General features: G+C 33.4%; 1 protein-coding gene across 9 annotated transcripts in view; it reads left to right on the top strand.

Annotated features, from left to right (window-relative positions):
• The window catches only part of LOC113395516 (homeobox protein cut), a 137,070-nt gene that overhangs the window by 76,972 nt on the left and 37,425 nt on the right, over positions 1-22,673 (top strand). The window contains exon 1 of one of the 9 annotated variants that reach the window (XM_064218164.1): positions 2,109-2,130. The exons of the other annotated variants lie outside the window; for them this stretch is intronic. The gene's annotated coding sequence lies outside the window, so the exon portion shown is untranslated. Of the gene's footprint in view, positions 1-2,108; positions 2,131-22,673 lie in introns of those variants that run through there. 9 annotated transcript variants of the gene reach the window in all.

Here is a 22,673-nt window from a genome sequence, read left to right as displayed (position 1 = left end):
ATAATAAAAATTAGTTTTTGAAGTATTCGCTATAGGTACCCATAGCGAAAGTCAAATTTTTCTTCGTCTGAGATTTCCCCGGAGAATGCCTGAAGCCATATCCACAGAGCTGGCATGATTGATACGAAACTTGTTCCTTATTGTCTTCTCCTAGGTTTGGCGTAGTTTTGGAAACATTAATTTCTAAATATAAATCCACGTCTACAACCAGTTTTTCTAAATTAGTTTACTGAGGCATCTAGCTGGCTCTTCATCAGCTGCCGATGAAAATAAATCATCAATTTTAAGGACATATAATCGAATGTAACAACAAAGAACATGACAAAAACCGATAATTTTAATAGTATGAATGACAAAAACTTTCTGACCACGTGTCGTGGGGTCCGAACTGGTTGTAACCGGTTCCTCACAAAATACCATTCAATCAAATTCGTAATACAACCACAGAAGAAACTTTGCTAAAGGTTTTTTTTTTTTGAAACAAATATAACATTTATTACGTGTATATATGGATCATAATTCTATGATATATTTTTTTTGTATTATAAGACTTGTTTGGTCGCACGCGTACACCCGTTCATGAACAATGCAAATTCGAATGACCAGCTGCCTTTAATCGGAGCTGATCTATTGATACGGGATTTTAATGGCTATCGTTAATATTAGTAATAGCGAATACTTTTTATTATATCTTTTTAAATAGATTCATAATAATAAAACCATTGATGTGTTTATTTTTAAGTTCAAAGAAACTTTGATTAACTCTCGTAACACTAAGTTTGTAAATAATGGTCGGTGATTTCGATACGCTTAACAGAAGCCCGTGATCGACAGGCTCGTGTAATCGGTAATCACACTGCCACGATCAGACTCACTCGAAGAATAGTAAAAATAGTTAGAGAGAAAAAAAACTTACAATACAACGCGCTGATATAATTCAATTAAATTGAATATTCTCGCTTTCAAAAACAAAGGCGTCAAAAGAATGTCTCGCATAAATTATTCCCTTTTTTTTCAACCACTTCATCGTTGAAGAATATCGTTAATATTAATTTTTTGACACGGAAACAAACGGATTTTAATATTCGAGTTATCCGAGCCTTTGTTATTGTAATTGTTTGTGTCGATCCATCAAGTGTCCTCTGGTTTGCAGTGGCGCTATTCAGAGGGACGGCTCGTTAACTCCTTCTATCTGTGTACGTATGTTCGATTACCGCACCTGACGGATTGTATTGGTGCACATAAGACAGTTATTTGTTCCGGTCTGGGTCGTCTGAATCTTAAGGTGATAGTATCACAGTTCTCTATTGAGACACCAATGTCGAACGTCAGAGTTCATAATTTAAAATGATATATTTTTTTTAGGCTGAGCTTGAACCGTATCGATCCTTACATCATTTATTTCCGTAATGACGCAAGTGATAAATATATATTAATCGATTTTGCCAAACATCGATCTGTCCAAAATATTCGAAGTCAATGGCCCACGTTATCGATACGGGGTCAAACATAACCGTCCACGTTAATAATTACGATAATATCAATGATTTTAAATATAGTAACGTGTTCTCAAACTTATAAAAATATTTATATTGCAACATTTCTCTGTGATAAAACTTTGGGAACGAGTTAAGTTACAATATATGTTTCAGATTTTTTTTAATCGTTTTTGTTAGGGGTTTTTTGTTTAAGATACAAAGCAATGAGCTCTTACAAAACAATATATTATTTCCTGAGAATTCACAAATATATTATAAAAGTAAACCCACAATGTAATGGACGTAATGGTTGATCTTCTACACTGTTCAGTGAATACTTCTTCGTCACGTAAGAGTAGATGCTCATATGAACAGTTACGCACTTTTCCATTTAATTTATGAATATAATTAAACGATAAGCATAATTATATTTGAAAGTTTGAGAAGCAATTGAAAACAAATCGATCGATCCACGTGTAAGCACTAGTTGTGTACAGATAACTGATTACACAACAAATTCGCTTGTTGTTTTTTTTTTTTAATTTTCGGCACATCCAAGCCGACTGCCGTCGATATCGCCGGCTTCCTGCGATACCCCGGGTTAATAGGAAGTCGATAAATATATCGATAGAATAGTGTTGGGACGTTGGAGGTAAGTGTATCTATGTTTAAAATGATTCATTAATTTATGAATCATTTCTTTAAATGTTAAATCAACGGATGTCAAGTGACTAATAAATTCTTGAACAGCTTTTACAGTAAAGCGTTAACTGTAGGCCATATTTTTTTTTATTAAGTATTGCCTCAAGTGATCTTTAATGTGTGCTCTTTACCCGCTAGCACAGTACTCAATATTAACTGAAGCTTCCCACTTATTACAATTTTTCCGGTTCAGTTGAAATGCTACACGATTTTAGATTTGATTAAACAACCGCTTGTCTTAAACTATTTTAAACATGTTAAAATATGCGTGAAACAAATTTTCTCTGCGAACTAAAACCTATTAAATAAGCATATGAAGCTTATAACAGTGTTGTTTAAATTATGAAACCAATTCAAGCAATTGAAACTTCAGTATCGTCTTCAGTAATAAATAAATAAACATGTATTTAAATTCCAAATACACAATAGCTGTACTTACCCCGAAACAAAACATTACTACACCATCCGTTTAGATGGCATTAAGCAATTTACCTAATGTTCTTCCCATCTCGAACAATCGAATTCGAACCCTGCTCCCCTATCGATAAGATTGATATTCGATCGAAGATATTCCACATAAATTTCTTAACAGAACCAACAACTTAACTCGCAACAAATACAAACGAAATCGAATTCTTTTTCCATAACATTAAAGGTTATTTTCAATTGTTTATATTGTGATGTTAATACATTCTCAGCGTTGTCTAGAAGATAGTTCCCGAAGGATAGTAGTATCTACCTAATGGTTTGCCGTTAAATTAATGCTACAATTTATGACAGTCGGAATTAGCTGAATGGATCTACGAGTTTCATTGATTGATGTCTTGTGATACAAAGGTTTACGTGTAACCATTTTAAGTTGATCTCTGAGCTCGTGCAGCTTCCCAAATGACAAAATATTCTACGACTGGTAGTCTGTTGTTATTGAAGTCAAAACTGTAATACTACTTTAGTTAAACTAACTCTTTTAACCGACATCGAAAAGGAAGAGGTATTCATATATTTTTACGTATAACTAATTTTTCATACATTTAAATATTTTTTTAAATTATTGTTTATCTTAAAACTTTTGTATAAGTTTTTTGTATTGAATATGTAGAGAGTAATAAAAAAATATGGTCAATTTGCTATGTTCGGTTCGCTTGAGTGCGTGTACCGTGCAGAATGACATGCCGTGGATAATGAGTTCGGTTCCGAGGGAGGCAATTTTCTTCTATGATTCGCCGATAAAAATATAAAAACGATTTTGTGTGTTGTGTCGTGAATATGTCTAGAAATCTCTGTTCTCTATGACTCATTTAAGTTTTTTTTAACTATACAACTTAGTACTAAGATATATATGTCAAGGTACAATCATCAAATCTATTTAAAGTCTAGTTCCCGCGAAATACATTTGAGAAAGATTTTTCTACAAACATTGGTCCCAATACTCACTGTTGGTTCCAATTCAAATTATTCAGTAACAAACAAGCAAAACCTTCGGCAATGAGGGACTTAATACCATCGATTATTTATGTAAGACTTTCGCCACCTGAGGCTTTGGACAAAAAACGAGTCAAGTGTTAATTAATTATTCCTAAATGAAACAATATTTCAATTTCAACCTTATATCAATAACGATAGTGTTGAAAATCGCTCAACGTGCAATAGCAACCAATCGGTTTGGGATTTGTGGAAAAGAAAAAACGCTTTTCATTCGAATCAATTTGTTTTAGTACAAATATAATTATATTTAATGTAAATAAGTTTTGCATGTACTTGTTATGTATACGTCAGACCAAATTACATACAACTTACTTGTATAATATGTTTTGTTTATATACTAAGTGACGTTGATGACGCACAAAACAAGAACATAAGAAAATGAATTCAACAAATCTTGTAAAAATTCAAGTACACATATAAGCCAATCAAATCAAAACGACAAAGAGGCGACGCGGGTAAAACGGCATGTCTAAAAGAGGCGGTCGGGGCGAACCGATACACAATTAAAGGAAACACCGACTTGTACTACTAATGCTAAGACGAATGTTGCGGAAAATCGAACCCCCTACTCCCCGTCTGCAGGGACGTCTGATTTACGATATACCCCCGAACGGGGTGGGTTTTTTTTTTTTTTAATTTTAATACTCCTTGTTTTGTTAATAAAATCGTTTGAAACGAAACCAGTCGGCGTTTTTAATATCGCATCGAAGTTAATTATATCTGATTAGCGTGAGATATGGAGCGTTTAAATTTTTTTTTTTTTATTTTGACAAAGGTAATTTTAAAAAGCCTAAGCTAATGTAAGTTACACGAAAGGAGGTTATACGTTACAAAATTTAAACAAATAAATAATAAAAAGTCATTCTATTGTGTCGTAAATTATACAGATTATAAATTACCCATTTTATTACATTGACTACATAAATAATAACCTTTAACCTACTTAGTTAAAGGTATATTATATAGGTATATACGTATAAATATATATTACAATTACTGCCTTCGTGTGGACTTTAGGTTGTACTTATTTCCTGTTTAAAGCTTCGTTTTTATATAACAAACAAAATCCTTTGTAATATTTAATATTTATTAGCCTTATATGCGCCGACGCATCAATTGTGTAACTTTGTACAGTTGACATTCGCGTGAAAGTACTAGAATAGTATCAATGACCATTAGACATTTGCTTAAAAAATACATTCTAAGTAAATTATATATGAATGAGTTATATGCCTGAATATAAAACTTTTTAAATATTTTTATAATTCTTAAAATTAACAACACCGACATTCTTTGGATGATATTCAGACCCATACTGAAATATCGTGTTGAAATAAGACATTAATTTTATCCTTTAAAGGTAAGCTAAGCAGTTCTGAGCAAACTCGTGGTCTGTTAATATATATTAAGCAAACTATATATTATATAGATACAAATCAACGCTTTGCTAATAATGGCGGCTCACAATCAAGAAAACACCCCATACGATAATAAAAAAAAATGCTTGTATCAATAAAAAAGACCCGAGTCACGTGACAACCCTGTTCCCTCAGAGGGTTTTCTTTCTCTAATTGATAATTCTTCCACGATCCCTCATCTGCTAGAATAATACAATTAATTCCCTTATGCCGGGCCTACTTATAAATTTCTTAGCTCAACCCTTATTAGGGACCCTTCACATGATCTGGAGGCCGTTGACAGCTCGGTGAGTAGCGTCGTGTCGTGAGATGCTTTAGTAAAGAAATTCTACCTTCAGATCACATTACAATACAAAACATCTTCAAACAGTATGTAATTACTCATATAGTCAACAAATTTAGATGAGTTATCCCATAGTGGAAATCGTACATCAAATATACGACAATTATAAATTAAAACAATTTTTAATTTTATGTATAGGTTCATATCATAGTTATCATTTCTAAGAGTTATTAATACTGATGTGATAAATGTTTAGTTGATTGATTATAATATGACCGGAAGATGGGCAAAGTTGCTTTTGTTAGGTTAGATTCATTCAGTTACTATCGACACATTGGGACTTGCCTGGATTGGAACCAACGTTCTACATTTAACATTTAAAACCCACGTGTATCTATCCAGTATATAAATATATATTATTCTTGTGCATCTCGGCTTTATTATATAAGCTATAAGAATCAGCGCGTTCCTTACTCCAGTGTGCATTCACCACGCTCACCCTTGACACCAGACACTTGTAATTGCTCTCACAATTCGAGCCTTGTATCCTTTGTTACATGAAACAAACAAACATGCCCAAACGGTTACCGGTATGTATTCTTTGTAATAATTACTCGGTAGATTTTAACTTTTTTTTTTTTATTTCCCGTCGAGTTCAAAGTTTTTCTATTTCCAAGGAGGATTTTTCAATTTTAAGCTGACTGATTTTTATCTGGCTGTATAATTATTTCTGTTGTCAAATTTACTTTTTTTTAAATTAATTTTATATATATGTTAATAAGTCGTGGCAATATATGTGTAACATAATTCGTGTATAAATACAAATATACCTACGAGTATAAAAGCTAGCTTGTCAGCCATAAGAAAAGCTCACTATGCAAACGAATTGTCAGATTCGTCTTACAATGTTTATATTTTATAGAAATCGCTCAATACCCATACAATTTAAATAGTACCCAGCTAACAATAGAAAGAGTTACATTACCGATAACGTCTTGTGCAGGCGCCTATTGTCCGGGTCAACTTTAATCGGGCGGGTTATTCGGTAATCGCCACCCTCTTTACAGATGGTTAACCGTTTTAAATATGGCCGCCCTGTTTAAAGTGACGTCACCAATCCAATCATTTAATGTACTAAGAATTTAACACTGTCTTCGTAAGTAATTTGTATTAATTTTCATATTTTTTATTTCAGGTAAGAATAGCGTGTCTTCAGAATTATGTGAGTTATTATTATAAGTTTGATTAATTCTGTCAATTACTTATCGAAATACGTTACTCAGTGTGAGCATTAGACGTCACAGCTCCTGTATCAGTTGAAGGGAAACAATCGACAGAAACACTTAGCCATCGACTAATGGTTCGAATTTGTCAATATCTCCGATTGTCTAAGCGCCGCATTAATACGAATAATCTCGAATGTCAAACGATTACTTGGAATCGCGCGACTATTAAAAGGTTCCATTTTTAAACGGGCCATGTCGTATCGACTGTCAGAGCACAGATAAAACAAACGGCCCACGAAACTCGTAATCCCTTAATATATCTTAGGTTAAACATCTTTAAATGTACATTATCCGTCGTTAATGTTACACGACTGGATTAAAAAAGTATTCTTTACCAGTGAGATGAATAAGGCGACAAATATCGAACCGTACTCGAAAAGCCATTCCCAGTTTCCGAACCATAAAGTGTCAATAAAGAAAACGTAAAACGACTGGCATCTGCATATTTCCGCCATTAAAAATCGCGAGAAAAAAAAAAACAAAATAGTATTTAGCAAGGAATTAATAACCCGTTCAGCGCTCAAGTATTTTTGCTTCGTTTTATTCCGCCATAACTGTTTCACGAGGATTTATCGATTTCGCATTATTTTGTGCTGTCATTAATAATTTTAATTAATTACGAAACGTGTAGGGTGTGTTTATAGAGCCGGCTATTGTCAGTACATCGTGTGAAATGATTTATGCGACGTCTCCGAACGTGCCTCGAATTATCTTACGACGACGCCTCATTGATTTTTGATGACGTTGGATATTTGTTCTAACGTATAATTATTCAAATAGCTTTCATTTCCACTATGGACGAAAATCTTGATAGTGTTTTCTTTTAATTTTTGAGACCTCATTAGTGTATAGACATACATGTAGTCTTAACTTTCGCGTTTAATTCGCTTAAAAAAACATTATTTTGATAATTTATAATTATAATATTTCATAGTGAACTTATATTAATTTTTGTAACAAGATCCCTTGAACAAATATTTACGAACTCCACTACCCATATTCCAATGATTAATTACTCGCATTTATTAGTAATATTTCGGCTTAAATTTTACATACGGGTGGGGTTCAAAGGGTAGTTTTGGTAATGCACGCGCTATCGTGGTACAATCAAAATTATATTCAATATATAAATCGTAATAATTAAATAAATAAGACTTGTATATGACTCACGATAAGTTATGAATTTGACTATTTGATTTATATTTTATAAACTATCGAAACATGTATAAAGTTCTCGATGAAAAGGTTCGACTACACGATGCCGACTTCGTAGGCACAAAACAAGATAACGATCACTAATTGCACTGCCGAAAAGCGAGACGGTAAACGAAAATTTGAGTGTGAAAACTACAGACAATTCCGTGTCAAACACAACGTGTTTCGGTCACGCGAATCCGGCTCGCGTTTTCCACCAGCGCGCGCTCGGCTGTCGTGAGCCTCAAATTTTCTTAGAACAAGTAACACCGTGCCGATTGTGTTTTTGATTCGAATGTAAATGTTATCACGGACCGCCATTTTGAATCTGCTAAATAATCGCCTGACGCTGTATAATAAAAGTGAATTATAAACTGACTATCGCTTTGTTTTGAGTTTTTGTTTGTCTAAACGTAGCGTTGGCTGGGTTAAGTTTAGTTTCAAACTGGGGCATCATATTAACTATTAATAGATACGTAATTATATATTTTTTAAAAAGATAAACTAGACATCATTTATTATCTGTTTTACATTTTTTTAACATTTTTTTTTTGTAATAATTAAGAAAATTTCGATGTCCAGTGGCTACTTATATACATTTGATAACATCAGCGGCACCCTTTGCAATATTTTAAGCAACCCTTCTACGATCGCACCCTTAGCGGCTCAGATCAATCGATCTGTCCACCCCCCATTATTTACTGATTTTTGTGTCACATACACACTTCAATATAATCAAATCAGACACGGGACTTAATTTTATATAGGTCTAGTAGTGACACAACAAATTGTATACATGACGTGTTACAATCAAAATTACGTAAAAAAAACTATTTACTTCATAGTAAAAACCGTATTAAAATTTAGTCAATGATTAAATTATTATTCTATTACCTAACTTGAACGCAACTTTCTATACAATTTTCAAAACCCACGTGGCAACATTCAAAAGGAATTCATACTTTTTAAAAACAAACTCCCTTATTTGTATTCGAACAAAACAATTCAATTAAAATTTGAATTTCGAAGATTATACCAAAAAGTGTGTGACGAATAGATATTGTTTAAATACTGAAATATAACTTCATTGCTTTTGTATAAGAATTTAAAATATTTGTTATATACGAAAATAAAAAGTAAAAAACATTATTTGAATTTCGAATATCATACCGATCAATTGTATAAACAGCTATTCGGTAAGAACTCATATCTCAGTCTTAAAATGTTGTATGGCGACTGACGGTGATACGCTATATTGACGCGTGTATCATTTAAATGTTATTAATTATTATAGTCAATATCGCTTATCACGTTCTGACAATTTACATACACAGAGAATAATGTACTCAACTTATATGTCCCACCTTAATAATATTCATATAATGATAAATAAGTTAACTGTCATTAAATCTAAAAAAAAAATCTAGTCTCGAGGACTTGTCAAAATAAACGCAATCATTATTCCTATTTTTATCGCAAGGTTGCTATTATATGTATAATTAAAACATTTATGTTATTCATAAATATATAAAACATATAATTAACAAAAAGATATATTACATCGCTAGAAAATCAGATTACAGTATCTCCATCTATTTATCTATCTATATATAAATACATAGTTAATTATATAAAAATTTGACCCCCCCAAAGTTAAAGGGCTACATTGTGTAAGAATATCATTCGATAGGGTTCGATCCTTGATTTTTGAACGCCCCCATCTCAAATTTGGTCCCCAGAGATAATACCCTTATAATACGCACACAAGACTTGCACATTGCATCTGAATTATATATAAAGTTAAACTACCCCCGAGGGTAAGCCGGCTTTTGAGTAGGTAATTAAAAATATAAAAAAATAGATTCTATATAAACAGGTTTTCATGGATCTTATATCACTTTTGATAATATTTGCTCTTTGTTTTATTTTTAAAACTAAAAGCACTTTAATATTAATATCTATATTTTAATGGCAATATTGCAATTAATTAAGTAAATTAAAAAAAATAACAAATAAAATGAAAATTATCAAAATCGACGATAAACGGGGTAACAATCTTTTAGCCTTTCTTACTCACTAAAGATATTTTAAAAAAATCGGTTCAAATTAATAGATAAAAGCAATCAGATAATAAAAAAATTAAAAAAAAAAACTAACTATATAAGTTATGTAAATAATAAATAAAATATTTTGAGAACAACTAAAATGTATCAAAAGTAATGAGTTCATATCATAAAACAATTTCAAATTGAGAACATCAAACAAAACAATACATACCATAGACAACGCAAAACATTTTTAGCCCAAAAAAAAAACAAAGACATTTCTGGCACGCAATACCTCAAACGAATCGAATATATACAATCATAATCACGCAGTCGCTCTGTAATAACCCTTTCGTATAGAATTAACCCTTTGGTACAGCAAGGTGAACAACCCTGTTTAAAAAGGACCCTTCTTAAACTGGGCTTTAAGTTATAAGGTCATAGCGATTTTACATCCTAAAAAAAACAAATATTACTTACAATACTGAATTTATTATATGAAGTGCGTTCTCACGTCAAGCTGTTTAGATCACCTTCTTTGTTCTATATTCTGTGGCCGTTCACGGATGCAAAATTTCGCGCCTTTTTATGTAAGATGCGTCATATATTTTATTTACTATTGATACCATAAAACCTATACATTTATTTATTTATTATTCAGATACGTTATTTTCGTTTTATGTCCATTCATATAAACATCATAAAATTGAAATATCTTATATTTATCGTAACAATGATCGTTCATCGTATGTCCTTGCGCCTGTAAGTACCTGGCTCACTCACCGTTCAAAACTATGAAGAATATGGTTAGTGGATAATATCAAAATCGATGGCACAGCTCTACCACCAAAGAATATAAATCGTATGACCGTAATGTCCACAGATAAAGAGTTGAACCGCCGTATCTCATAAACTCGGCGCTACTCAGCAGGGCGACATGACGCGTGCTATCGAATATTCATAACGTGCTACTTTTTCATACTTTTCATAAAAAAACGCGTTCATTAAAAATTTGGATCAACGCCAGGTTTCTTTGACGCTATATTTTATTAGTTTTAACATCGTTTGATTCGATTCAATTTTTTCAGTGTCGTATTTTTAAAATTACTATTGACTAATTTCGCTCATTCGACAAGATATTTTTATTCTAAACTATCACGTTTTATTATGTATCAAATATCGTACGCTGAAATAAAACATTCCTCGAAAACTGTCAGGCTGTACGTGTACGTATATTATATATATGTATTTCAGAACACGGACAACTTTAGATTTACAGACGTCAACTAAAATTATTGTAATTCGGAATGTCATCTGTCGGGAATCGGGATCGTCTGATTGCTCCGACTAGGGCTGTGATTGATTGAATATTTATATTTTATATACACATATATTATTCAAAAGATTAAGAAATATATCATTTCGAGAAACATTAATTCATTGTAAGTATCTACTATAAAATGATGTACAATACTGTACTCTATAATTATACAACAGACAATAGTAAAATGGTTATTTATTAGAATTATCTCTTTAACTGTAATATATAATCGCGAACGAGATCAGCAACAACATTAATAAACGTTTGTAACAAATCAATAAATGCTTAAGATGAAATATCGTCAACACATCCCTATCAAAGAAAAGACACTACATTTACGACGTTTGACTTTGACAGCCCATTAATGATGGCTGACAGCGCGCCATAGACGCGAGCGCCATCTATACTCTGTGCCAATTCGATTCCACTCCGCGTCAATCAGGCGAAAATAGATTTTTGGACGCAATTTGTTTGCCGTTCATTTGTTAATTTCATTAGAAACATGACAGTCGGCATTTCGATCATTACTTCGACGTTTTATTAAAAATGGGAGTTATTTATGTATTTGTAATACTAAAAAACAACGAAACGTAACGAGAATTGTCATTTAATATAGGTACGTCTATTTAGTTAAAAGAAAAATTCAAACGTTTGAATACTTATTTGAGAACATCGTTAAAATTTAATTTTGGATCTTTGTATTTGTTTTCATTATGAGACTTATCAAATGAAATGGGTTAAATTATATTTTACACGAGCCTGCATGAATTTAATTATCGAAATTACTAATGAATAAAATATCATGTTTCGCACACCGTATGTTCGGACGCAAAAATAATTTATGATTTCTAAAAAACATCCGCTGAATATTGTTTCATCTTCAACACTTGATACATAAAAAAAAAATATAGCGACAAATTAAACAGCGCGTAGCGTTTAAAATTGGTGAATACTCCACAAGATGAATGCGTTAGTAAATAAGTGTTGACTTTGATTAAAAACCGTGTCATCATTTGATTTTGGAATACTTTTTTTTTTTATTAACTCAGCGAAGGTGGTACACAAAAGGTCGCTGCTTCTGATAGCTAAACATAACTGAGAGTAAATTAATTCGGAAGTTGGCAAACAAAAAATAAATGGAACGCGTTGAAAACAATAAGACGAATTTTATGAAAGGAAACCTCACATCGTCGGAATATCGTTCATTAATTATTCTGTGCCATCAAGCGGAGAATCAGCCGTATTTATTATAAGAGCGAATAATGGGACACGTTTCCTACAACCGAACATGCGACGTTTCCAAATATTAAAACATATTTCAAATCATTCGATATTCAATTTTCTATTTCGAAAAAGTTTAATTGTCATTCAACCTTCTTCGTCATAAAAAGTGACTTGTCTATGACCTTACCAGTGAGTAGTGACGCGCTCTTACACACCCCGCACGCACACAAGCAGGTATAGAATCGCACACAAATTTTAACGAAACTCATGCATATTTATAAACTAAATGTGTATATTATTTAATGTGTCTGTGTGCGGGGAGGGCCTTAATAACAGATATTCAATCAAAATCAACCCCTTTCCAGTCCGATATCTTTTGCCCGATGCGTCTCCCCTTGTACGCTTTGTTTTGTAATGGCCGATTTTATATGTAGATAAATATCATATTTTTAAGGTTTCCTTGTATCATTTTATTTGGAATAACTTTCATATTGAGGAAGTGAGATTGATAACAAATCAAAACTTGCAATACGAGGAAATCTCTTTGAACAGCCATCTTGTAACGAGAATTCCATAGTGCATGAACCACGGTTCAATTCACGTTAACTCATCGAAAGTAATAATTACTTTTATAATATTTGTAACTAATAACAGACGAAATTCTTTTGTGTCGTTTGAATGGAATCTTAGATTTGGGGTTCGATTCGAATGGTATTTGCATATGAATCGGAATCGTGTTAAGGAACTATTATTAAAAAAAAAAATTAGGTCGGAGATTAAACAGCCAACAAAACTACTTTTATTTTCAGTCAAATACAAAGTAATATATTGATTTGACACACAACGTCTAAACTTTAAATTCGAGAATAGTTAAATTGAAATTAATTTTAATTTGATTTATATCTCGATTGCCATTACACTGGAGTAGCGATTAAAACGTTTGTAACAAAACAACAAACCAGACATGAAAAAAAAATTTAAAATATAATGCATCCGAGAATTTGGACTGTATCGCGCGTGAAACGGGTGTAAATCTTGCGGCGTGGTGTGAGGCCGTCTGGGCTGGACCTAGCCCGTAGCCATGTTTATGTATAGGTATTTAAAATATTCCCTTTGATACGGATGATAATTTCGTTCGCAACACGCGCCACCGTCAGCAAACGCGATGCCGGAAAACCTAGGAGCAGTGACCCCTTCAGGAACGGTAAGGACATTGGAATTAATGACATTTTAACATAACTTCTATAACCTAGTATAAAACAAAATGCATATCTCTGTTTATTGTGGTAAATTCATAAGCAAGCGAATACAGTGAGCGATATAAAAACGAAATTGAATCAAACGTTGTAGGTTTCGAAACGTCTAATTTGAATTTCGAACGCATCAGTTCCGAAATGAATAACCGTTGACACGAAATTGAAACGTCGAACAATACATCGACAGACGAAGAGTCGGCAAACTTTTTCCAGCAAAGTTTTACGTCACAATCACGATTTGTAAGGATGCGTCGCTGCCGACCGTACTACGAATTTCGAATCGCTTTGATTCCAACTTTTAAGCATCTTTGATGTGGAATATTGCATTTCTGTGTATGTTTAATACGATATTTGTTTTAGTACGAGTGGAGAGTGTATTGGATTTAGAATTTCGTAATCGTCGGTCGTAAGTGCCGCGGTATCGCGAGTCCCCGGTCGACTATTTTCAAATACTGCCAAACAGTTCCGAGTTGCTTGTAACAATATAACTTTTAGCTTTGCAATAAAACTTGCTTTACGTTCACGAGAAATTTGAATTTTTACGTTATTAGCAACTGCATTGACGCCCGCGACTTCGATCGCCTAAAAATTAAATTGTCTATCTAGTTTAGGAAAGGTTTACGACGATCAATTTAGGCGTTAAGGAGCTAAAATAAACATACATATTTATATATGGGATACGATTATGCGTTACCAAAACCTACTAGATGTAGATGAAGCATGAAAATGTAACAGCGACGCGATCAGGCCAATAACACTCAGTTTCTAGTTATGCCCATTGTATCTCACCCCACAAGGGTAACCCTCCGAGAAAAAATAATAAATTATTTTAGTTAGTATGCAAATAAGGCCCGATATTTTAAGCTACACCCCATTCGTATCACGTTTTTTTTTTTTAAATATCAACTCCGCAACCGAAAGATTTTGCGTCGTATCGAAATCAGTCACTAGGAAATACCCATATGTTTTAAAATATGAGATAATGGGACTGTTCTAAATTCGAAATTTAAAATAACAACTTTTCTCAAAGCAACAAGAAGTATTGACTCGTTTTTTAAAATAAAAAATGACATAACAGAACCGTTCCAAATTCAAATTGACAAAAATATCGAATCGACCCTTCTCCGTTAATCTAGATCTTAGCTGTGTGCTGCGGGTTTGCTTGTGTTGTGTGAGACGGGGCAATGATATTTAATTCGAAGGGTAGAATATTTCATCGATTTTAATTTTATGCGCGCATCCCATCTCGTGTATTATTTGTTTTTTATGTAAATACATTCGGATCTCTTAGCGGTGAGCGGTTGTCGTTCTTTTTATGAATTTTAGACGCGTTTAGATATTCAATTATGAGTTTTGAAATTCGCTTCGATATTTGAAATGTGGTTGCGTTTATACGTTATTTAAATAAAGTTAGTCTAGAAGTTTCGATTGTTATCAATCAACGTAATTGAATTTATAATATTTTGTAATATCAGTACGTACAAAATATATGACGTAATTAATAAGAACAATTAATATGAACGCACATGTCATTAATACAAGTCTACAGGAATACCTTTCGATATTTCAACCCTTATAATACGGCCCACAAAATTAATATAACCGAGAGCAGCGTCAAAAATCATTATATTTTATGAGCGGACGAAATAAATGGTGCTTATATGGTATGACGGGAAGTTTACATTCAAATTTCACCTCGGTCCAGCATCTCTAAGGATCAATTTACATAAATTCAGTGGTTTTCGTATTTAATGTTACATACATACATACATATCACTAAGTATTTAAGACACATCCTCTCTGCCGAAGATTCAATCGTATGGATTAAATTTTCCCGGATCTCGGACTTAAATGAAACAATTTGTAGCTGATTTCGTTAAAATCATTCATTACGATTCATTAAAATGTCAACGGATCTCTTTTTTATTCAAATTGTCATTCGATATAATATTATCGGAACGTGACAGAAATATGCTTACGTAATTAGAACGCAAAAAACAAAAACAATTCGATTTTTAAAATTTTGACGCGTTCCATATTTAATAAATAATGTTACGTTATTACGATTGACAGTTTAAAATAAAAAAAAACGTTAACAGAAGCAAGCATATAGCAAAGTAACATTTTTAATTACGCCGCACAGACGCAAGAATTATTTACGAAACCTTCTGCTTTCTAATTACACGTGTGTGAACAATGAAAATTCCAATTTATACTCGTAACAAACTAAACGTGTAGCGACAAAGAAAAACTTGGTATATGTGAAAACGTTTGTTTGAATTCGAACCGCAAATTAATTTTCAGGAAGTCAAACGAACAAATTGAGACAAACAATGATTCCTATTGTACACACACACATATAAACGTAGAAAACAATATATCATATAAATAATATAAATATATATCATATACTTTAAATAATATTTGTAATAAATACGTTCTTTTACTGATGAAGGAAAAACTCACATCAATACCGGGTATGGTTTTCTCCCGTTTGAAGTGAGTGACCCAGTGTAATCACAAGCACATCATGACGTCATCTCGGTGTAAGCATTGGTACATATTTCCCAGTGCAAATATCTAGGTGAAGAATACTTACTTGGTATGTTTGCTACATGAACAAATAAAAAAAACTATTTTGCTCTATGGAAATTTTCATTTTACAATGAAAAGTTTAAATAAACCAAATTTTTCAAAAGCCAAAAAAAATTAAAGGATCTTACAATAAGTTCATATGCCCTCGTGTCTGTAATTAACGCTAACTGACTTTTGATGTCAGGTGAACTGTCTTTTGGATTCTCAGGCAAACTAGGTCACTTTTTCAACAATTCTTAAAAATTGTATCGAAACATTCTAGAACAAAAATAAAATATTAATAATAAACGTAAACAGACACAATTGTGAAAACTATAATTCGAATAAACGTCCATTCGAATATCCTCGTCAGAAACGTATAACATTATATTAGTTATTAAAAGCGACCGCAAACAAAACTAGAAAATGAATTCCCAGACGAATCGAAAGCATTAATATTACAAAATTTGATTATCCCATAAAAGATTCGGTCCATAAAATTCTCTAGTTGCTATAGTGTGCAGCGAATGTACGAATTAGGAACCCTTTTGATCGTCGCCCCCCTCCACTGCCCCCCCTGCCATTCATTTTCATAATAAAATCGTAACAAACGGGCCAGGTAACGAAATATGGAGAGCGAATAGAATTTATGCGAACGCGATATGATTTATCCGCAAGTGATGAAATTGTGAGAAACAACACAGGGAAGGAAGGAATACCGGCTAGTTGTCTGTCTCAGAAATAAATTATTTGAATTTAGAATATTATAATGCAATAAAGGAAATTATTTTATGGATGATGCATTGTGCATTCGAAATTTAAAAATTGAACATTCAAATATTTTTTTATTGGTAACTTAATAATAATTATTCTAATTTTAAAATGAGCTGTGGATACTAAGTATTTTAGCTCTTTGCATAGTAGAATTACTTTGTATAAATAATTATTTTATAAATCTCATTCCACACTATTCAACATAGCAAGAGCCCAATCAATCTGTCTGTACGAGATACAAGCCTCTAAAATCTAACTATTGTTCACGAATAGGAAATTTCCATTTGGATTTATTCATTTGTCTAACTATTGTCGGGTGCCTTTCAATTTTGAGGCGCTTTCATAACACATCTTCGCGCCGTACTTTACTTGTAATTTATGTGAAAGCACAGATAACATATGTAAATATCATCAATTGGTACAGATTAAAAATAGAATCACTAAAAAATATTTACGTAACAGACGGGAAATGATATCTTAATATGAAATTTATGGGCATCGATTATAGATTAAAACAGGCTTAATTGAATCGTAACCCAAAAATCCCGTTCGTTTTCACGCAAAGCTCTCCGGCATTGTTGTAATAAATTTAACGGAATACCGATAAGAATCGACTCGCAGACGCAATTTTCATAGATATAGCTCAATTAACAATTGGTTTCAATCGTGAAGACGTTCGGATATAATAAACTGCCTCCACGGGGGTGGCTTCGGGCAATCTTATATCTGTTTGGAATATTGTGGTGTCAATTCCCGTATTGAAGGAGAACGTGCAAAGCGGTACTCATATTGTATATTAATTTCTCGCGATCGAATACGGAATTGTCACTCCCTTTATAAAAGACGCAGTGGAGCGCTTTATTACGATGCTATTAATATAAGGCATGCTATAACGATTTATTAAACACGCATTTCGTTGAACACAATTTGACTTTTAAACAACATATTAATAATTTCCAATTTCCCGATGGAAACGAAACCACCCTCGACCCGAACAATGAACAAACATACTCAAAAAAAAAAAAAGATATACAAATAAAACTCGCAAACAAAATCACAATATAATCATACACAATGGAATTACAATATCCGATTGTGGTCCCGTCAATTGTCGTATAAAAAAACCGCTACCCCACAACATTGAAACGCATTAATATCAATCTATCAATAATCAACAATATCGAGGCGTGATCAATGATCATGATCAATAATAAAAAATTGCTTTCCTCCCCTCGATAATCGAATCGACGATTACCGATCGGCCACGCTGCAATGTTTTGATTGTAAACGACATTTAGAATATTGTATTGAGTCGTTGAATCGATTTTATTTATTTTGATTAGGGATCGACTCTGTGGCGATTAAATTGTAAACTTAATTCGATTAAAAAATACATCATAAATTAAATTGTTGTTTACGTTCGAACAATTCGATTGAAATATCGTTTGATGAATTAAAGAGAGCGCTGGAAGTCGTCAAAGTCTTATTCATATGTGTTTAATTACACTCGACAAATACAATGAGCATCAATACGTTTCGACTGGTGAAGACGGGGGTAGGTAGGGGAGATAGGATCGTATGTTTTTGGATTAATTCGTTCGTAAAATCGTCTCCACCGATAAGAATGGCAACTGCTGTGTACTAATTGAATCTACAATTGCGCCGGGATGTCTGATTTCATTAGATGCCGATGTGTGAGTGCGGGGGAAGTAGGTATTGAGAAATTACTGCTTTAAGTACCGGCGAAAAATCACTCGTGTGACATAGAGGGATAATGTATTCTGTTAATGTACTCTGTATTTATTGATGATAAAACAATATACTATTAAACGAATATAATTAATTATCAGTTTTTTTTTTTTTTTTAATATGAAAGCTGCATTTGTCGTTTTTTACTTGGTTTGTATGTGTGAAATAAAAAATCAATACGCAACGCAACATTCGAATATTCATGAGGCATTTGAAGTTTCTTCAAAACAACGCGACGGGGGCGAAAATGTGTATTGTTTCAGAATAATGGTATTTATATGCTACATTGGTTTCAAGGGAAATCACTCTCTGAATCGTCCATAACGTCTGTATCAGGCTCTTGCGCGGGTCGGACCGAAAGGTCCTATCAGCCAAAAACGCCAGCGTCTTTTACGACTTTGTAAATCCGAATGCGGTTCCAGAATTCGATATTACTTAAGCTCGTATTGAAATTTAGAGCCAGGGAGCGTCGAAGATTTGGTAGAATATTAAACATTCACGTTTATTAGTTTGTCCTCGGTGAATGTATTTGGAAGTCTAAACGGGGTAGTTTTCGATGGGAAACTTGGGAAGTGTGTTAACGAGTCCGCCCTCAGCGAATGTAGTTTATTTTCCTAATGGGGATTACGTTCAGTCAATTGTGCTGGTGTCGATAACTTTGTCGCAAAACCATAAATCACGAAGGACAATTATTAACTTAAACATCAAAACTTTACAAACGCCAATGCAACTGACGACAAAGATTCCACGGCAAAGATCGAGAAATGTCACAAGTTTGGTGACAAGCTTCAGCGACACATCAAAGACGACAATATCATCGAACTCCGAACGAATGGTGATTATGTAAAAACTAGAAGAAAATTGGTATCGTGTGATCTACTTTTTATACAGATAAGTAAAGGGACCGCCCCACAAAGGCAGCTATCGGAAGGAAAACGAAAGGGTAATGCGGGCATAAGATGCGCATCGTCACACACGGCCTAATCACGACAACCCCCCACCCCCCACCGCCACCCCAACTTTTGCATATTGCCCAAAGTGCCCACGCTACCCCAGCCGGGTATACATTTTTGCTAGCGGGATCATTCTTTACCGCATTTTCCCGCGATCCGAAAACGCCATTCGATTTTGGTTTTTGTTGCGACACAATAAGTTCCTTGTTGATATTTACGAGTGATGTCCCGGGCAACGTTCCTACGGGATCATTCTTACGACGATTGCGTGTGGCGTGACGATCGTCATTCGATTTTGGACTCTACATCGTTATGATAAAGGCGATGATTATTCTTGCGGTCGCTGTTGCTCTGTTTAGAGCAAGGGTGCTATGACGTTTGAGGGATGCGTCTTAATTGTGAGCGTGTTCTGTTCTAGTATTGATTTTTAATGTGTGTCTCGTCTGTAACTGTTGTGTTTGCTGCAGGCTTCTCGCTCGACTGGTTTTACCGCGAACGTACAGAATCGTAATTAGCCCTATTAAAAACATTTTTTTCTTCAATCTTTGACCTTTGTTCGAACAGATTAAACAAAAATAAAGAAACGAAATCGTCTCGTTGATGATTAAACGAGTGATGATTAAAAATTTAATTAATCGAGCACATATCGAATAACAAGACAGCTGTTTGTTTTGTTTTTTTTTAATTGTAGAAAAATAGCTCTACACCGAGACAACAAACAGTCTTATTATTGCGACATTAAAAAAAACACAGTTTCATTACGAGTTAAGGGAATTATTTCTAGAAATCGCTAACCTACTCTGAAAGCGCACGAGTAATTAATGTCAATTTTATTTATAATTACGCAGTGGTCGCAAGATGGGAATTCGTATGAAAAAAATGATTTGCGCATAGGACGGCGCGTCTCGAGCTATGCGAGTGTCAACATGCCACGAGAATTCGCGGGCTTGTCCTGGAATGATAACAACTATGACGGCGGTCTCTTTCTAGCTCGTAATTATATCGCATACAGCCTTAATATCCTTTAAAACGCACGGCTCATAATTCGAGTGCCATTTTGTTTCGAGTCATTAGGAACTGTTTATACTTAGATCTAATTGGTTGTAAGTGCAGGTCTATCCAATCAAGTGAGCCAGGAATCTCGGAGAAAGAATTGTTAATAAGATTATTATAAATCTATTTTAAGTTCTGTAATAAACCATTAATGGTTCTCTGGAAAGTAGAGCCTTTATCTTAAAGTACAATCGATTGCCAAAGTATAGACTTGGTGGTAGAGCTTTTTACAAGCCTGTCTGGTTAACACCCACTCATCACTTATTCTACTGCCAAGCAGCAATACTTTGTGTTCCGGTTTGAAGGGTGAGTGAGCCAGTGTAAGTATAGATACGAAGGACATAGCGAATTAGTTCCCTAGGTTGGCGACAATAATTCTGACAGTGTCATTGTCCATGGACCTTGGTGACTTACAATCAGTTAACCAGCCTGCCTGCTTATCTAAAATAAAAAAATTATAATTGTAAATTTTTAAGTATCAAAATATTACAACAGGATTTTGTAAATTATACTATATGACTAAGTCCCAATCAAAGGTCGTGCACACTAGCGACATAGAGACACAAAAGATAGCTCGCCATAGCTTCGCTTCACGTTTAGTTGAATGTTCCGTATAGCGTAATATCGTTTTCCATTCTCTTTATCTTGTCATATTATTTGCTTACGAAGCTTGCATACGGGTTGTTCACAAAGAAACACGATACGTGGAAACGACATGAGCGCAGTTTCTTACTAATGCTACGCACGTTCAATACAATTATAAATCAGATGGCAATGTGGATAAATGTTTGGAATAATTGTTGTCATTCAACAAACAGATGTAACACTAATCGATATTGCCGAAGCCTATATGTTTTCAATATGAATATACATACTGCTAAGTTGAACAATTTAAATACAGGCAATATATTATATGATAATATTTTTCAAAACAGAACATCACATGTACACTATGCGAAGGCAATAGAGATACGTATATCGAGTCTTAAACAATATACATTGAAACAAATAAGATTTAGAATATAACATATGTGGTACGAACATGGATTTATTTTAAATAACATTCTATAACATTTTAAAACGTCACATCCAGTGGCTCTACGTGTCTGTTTAATTCCCCTTCTTCATACTATTTGCACAACTCCTTAATGCTTTATTTCGTCTATTTGTTCAGTCTAATTAGAAAAGTCCGACTAATTACTAATATCGAATTTTGTCGCTTTTTCCGTACTTTCCTTTTATTGGTAGCTCCGTTTGTAATTATGTTATCTAACTTGGCTATTATATTATCACATATAGTATACATATGTATTTAATCTCTACTACAACATACTAAATGTGTTCATTCATCTTCACTAGTCATCGTGATTCTTCAGTTGTATAATGAAATTATTACCAGAAATGTTTCCGTGACTCCAACGTATTGTTAAATGATTTAGTGGTAATCTAAATCAACGGTACAAGGAAGTTTGGTAGATTTACATGGCAAAATTTCATCCGACTCAGACAAGTATCCTCACGATGTTTTCCATCATGAGCACGAGGTGAATTATCAACATTATTTTGTTACTATCGATGGTCTAACTATTAGATCATACAATATTTATGCACTTCACTAGAATAAAGGATAATTTTAAGTTCAAGAGATCTGTCTCAAATTTATCGTGATCTGAATATTATCATCATATTTTGTCCCGAGATGATCCAATCTCCGGAACGCGTCGGTTACGTCCTTCGAGATCGAAGAATGTGTCTAAAATTGGATCATTTAATTTACAAATATTAACTCTTATATTTTAGTGTTTATTCATTCTATAAGGAGAAAACAAAAACAAGGAAGATAGACATACATATCACCAATCGATTTATAATCTGTGT

This window comes from Vanessa tameamea, chromosome 21 (genome assembly GCF_037043105.1).
Source record: "Vanessa tameamea isolate UH-Manoa-2023 chromosome 21, ilVanTame1 primary haplotype, whole genome shotgun sequence".
NCBI classification, from domain to species: Eukaryota; Metazoa; Arthropoda; class Insecta; order Lepidoptera; family Nymphalidae; genus Vanessa; species Vanessa tameamea.
Note: the sequence above shows the minus strand (reverse complement) of the source record. Positions and strands in the feature narration are given on the sequence as shown.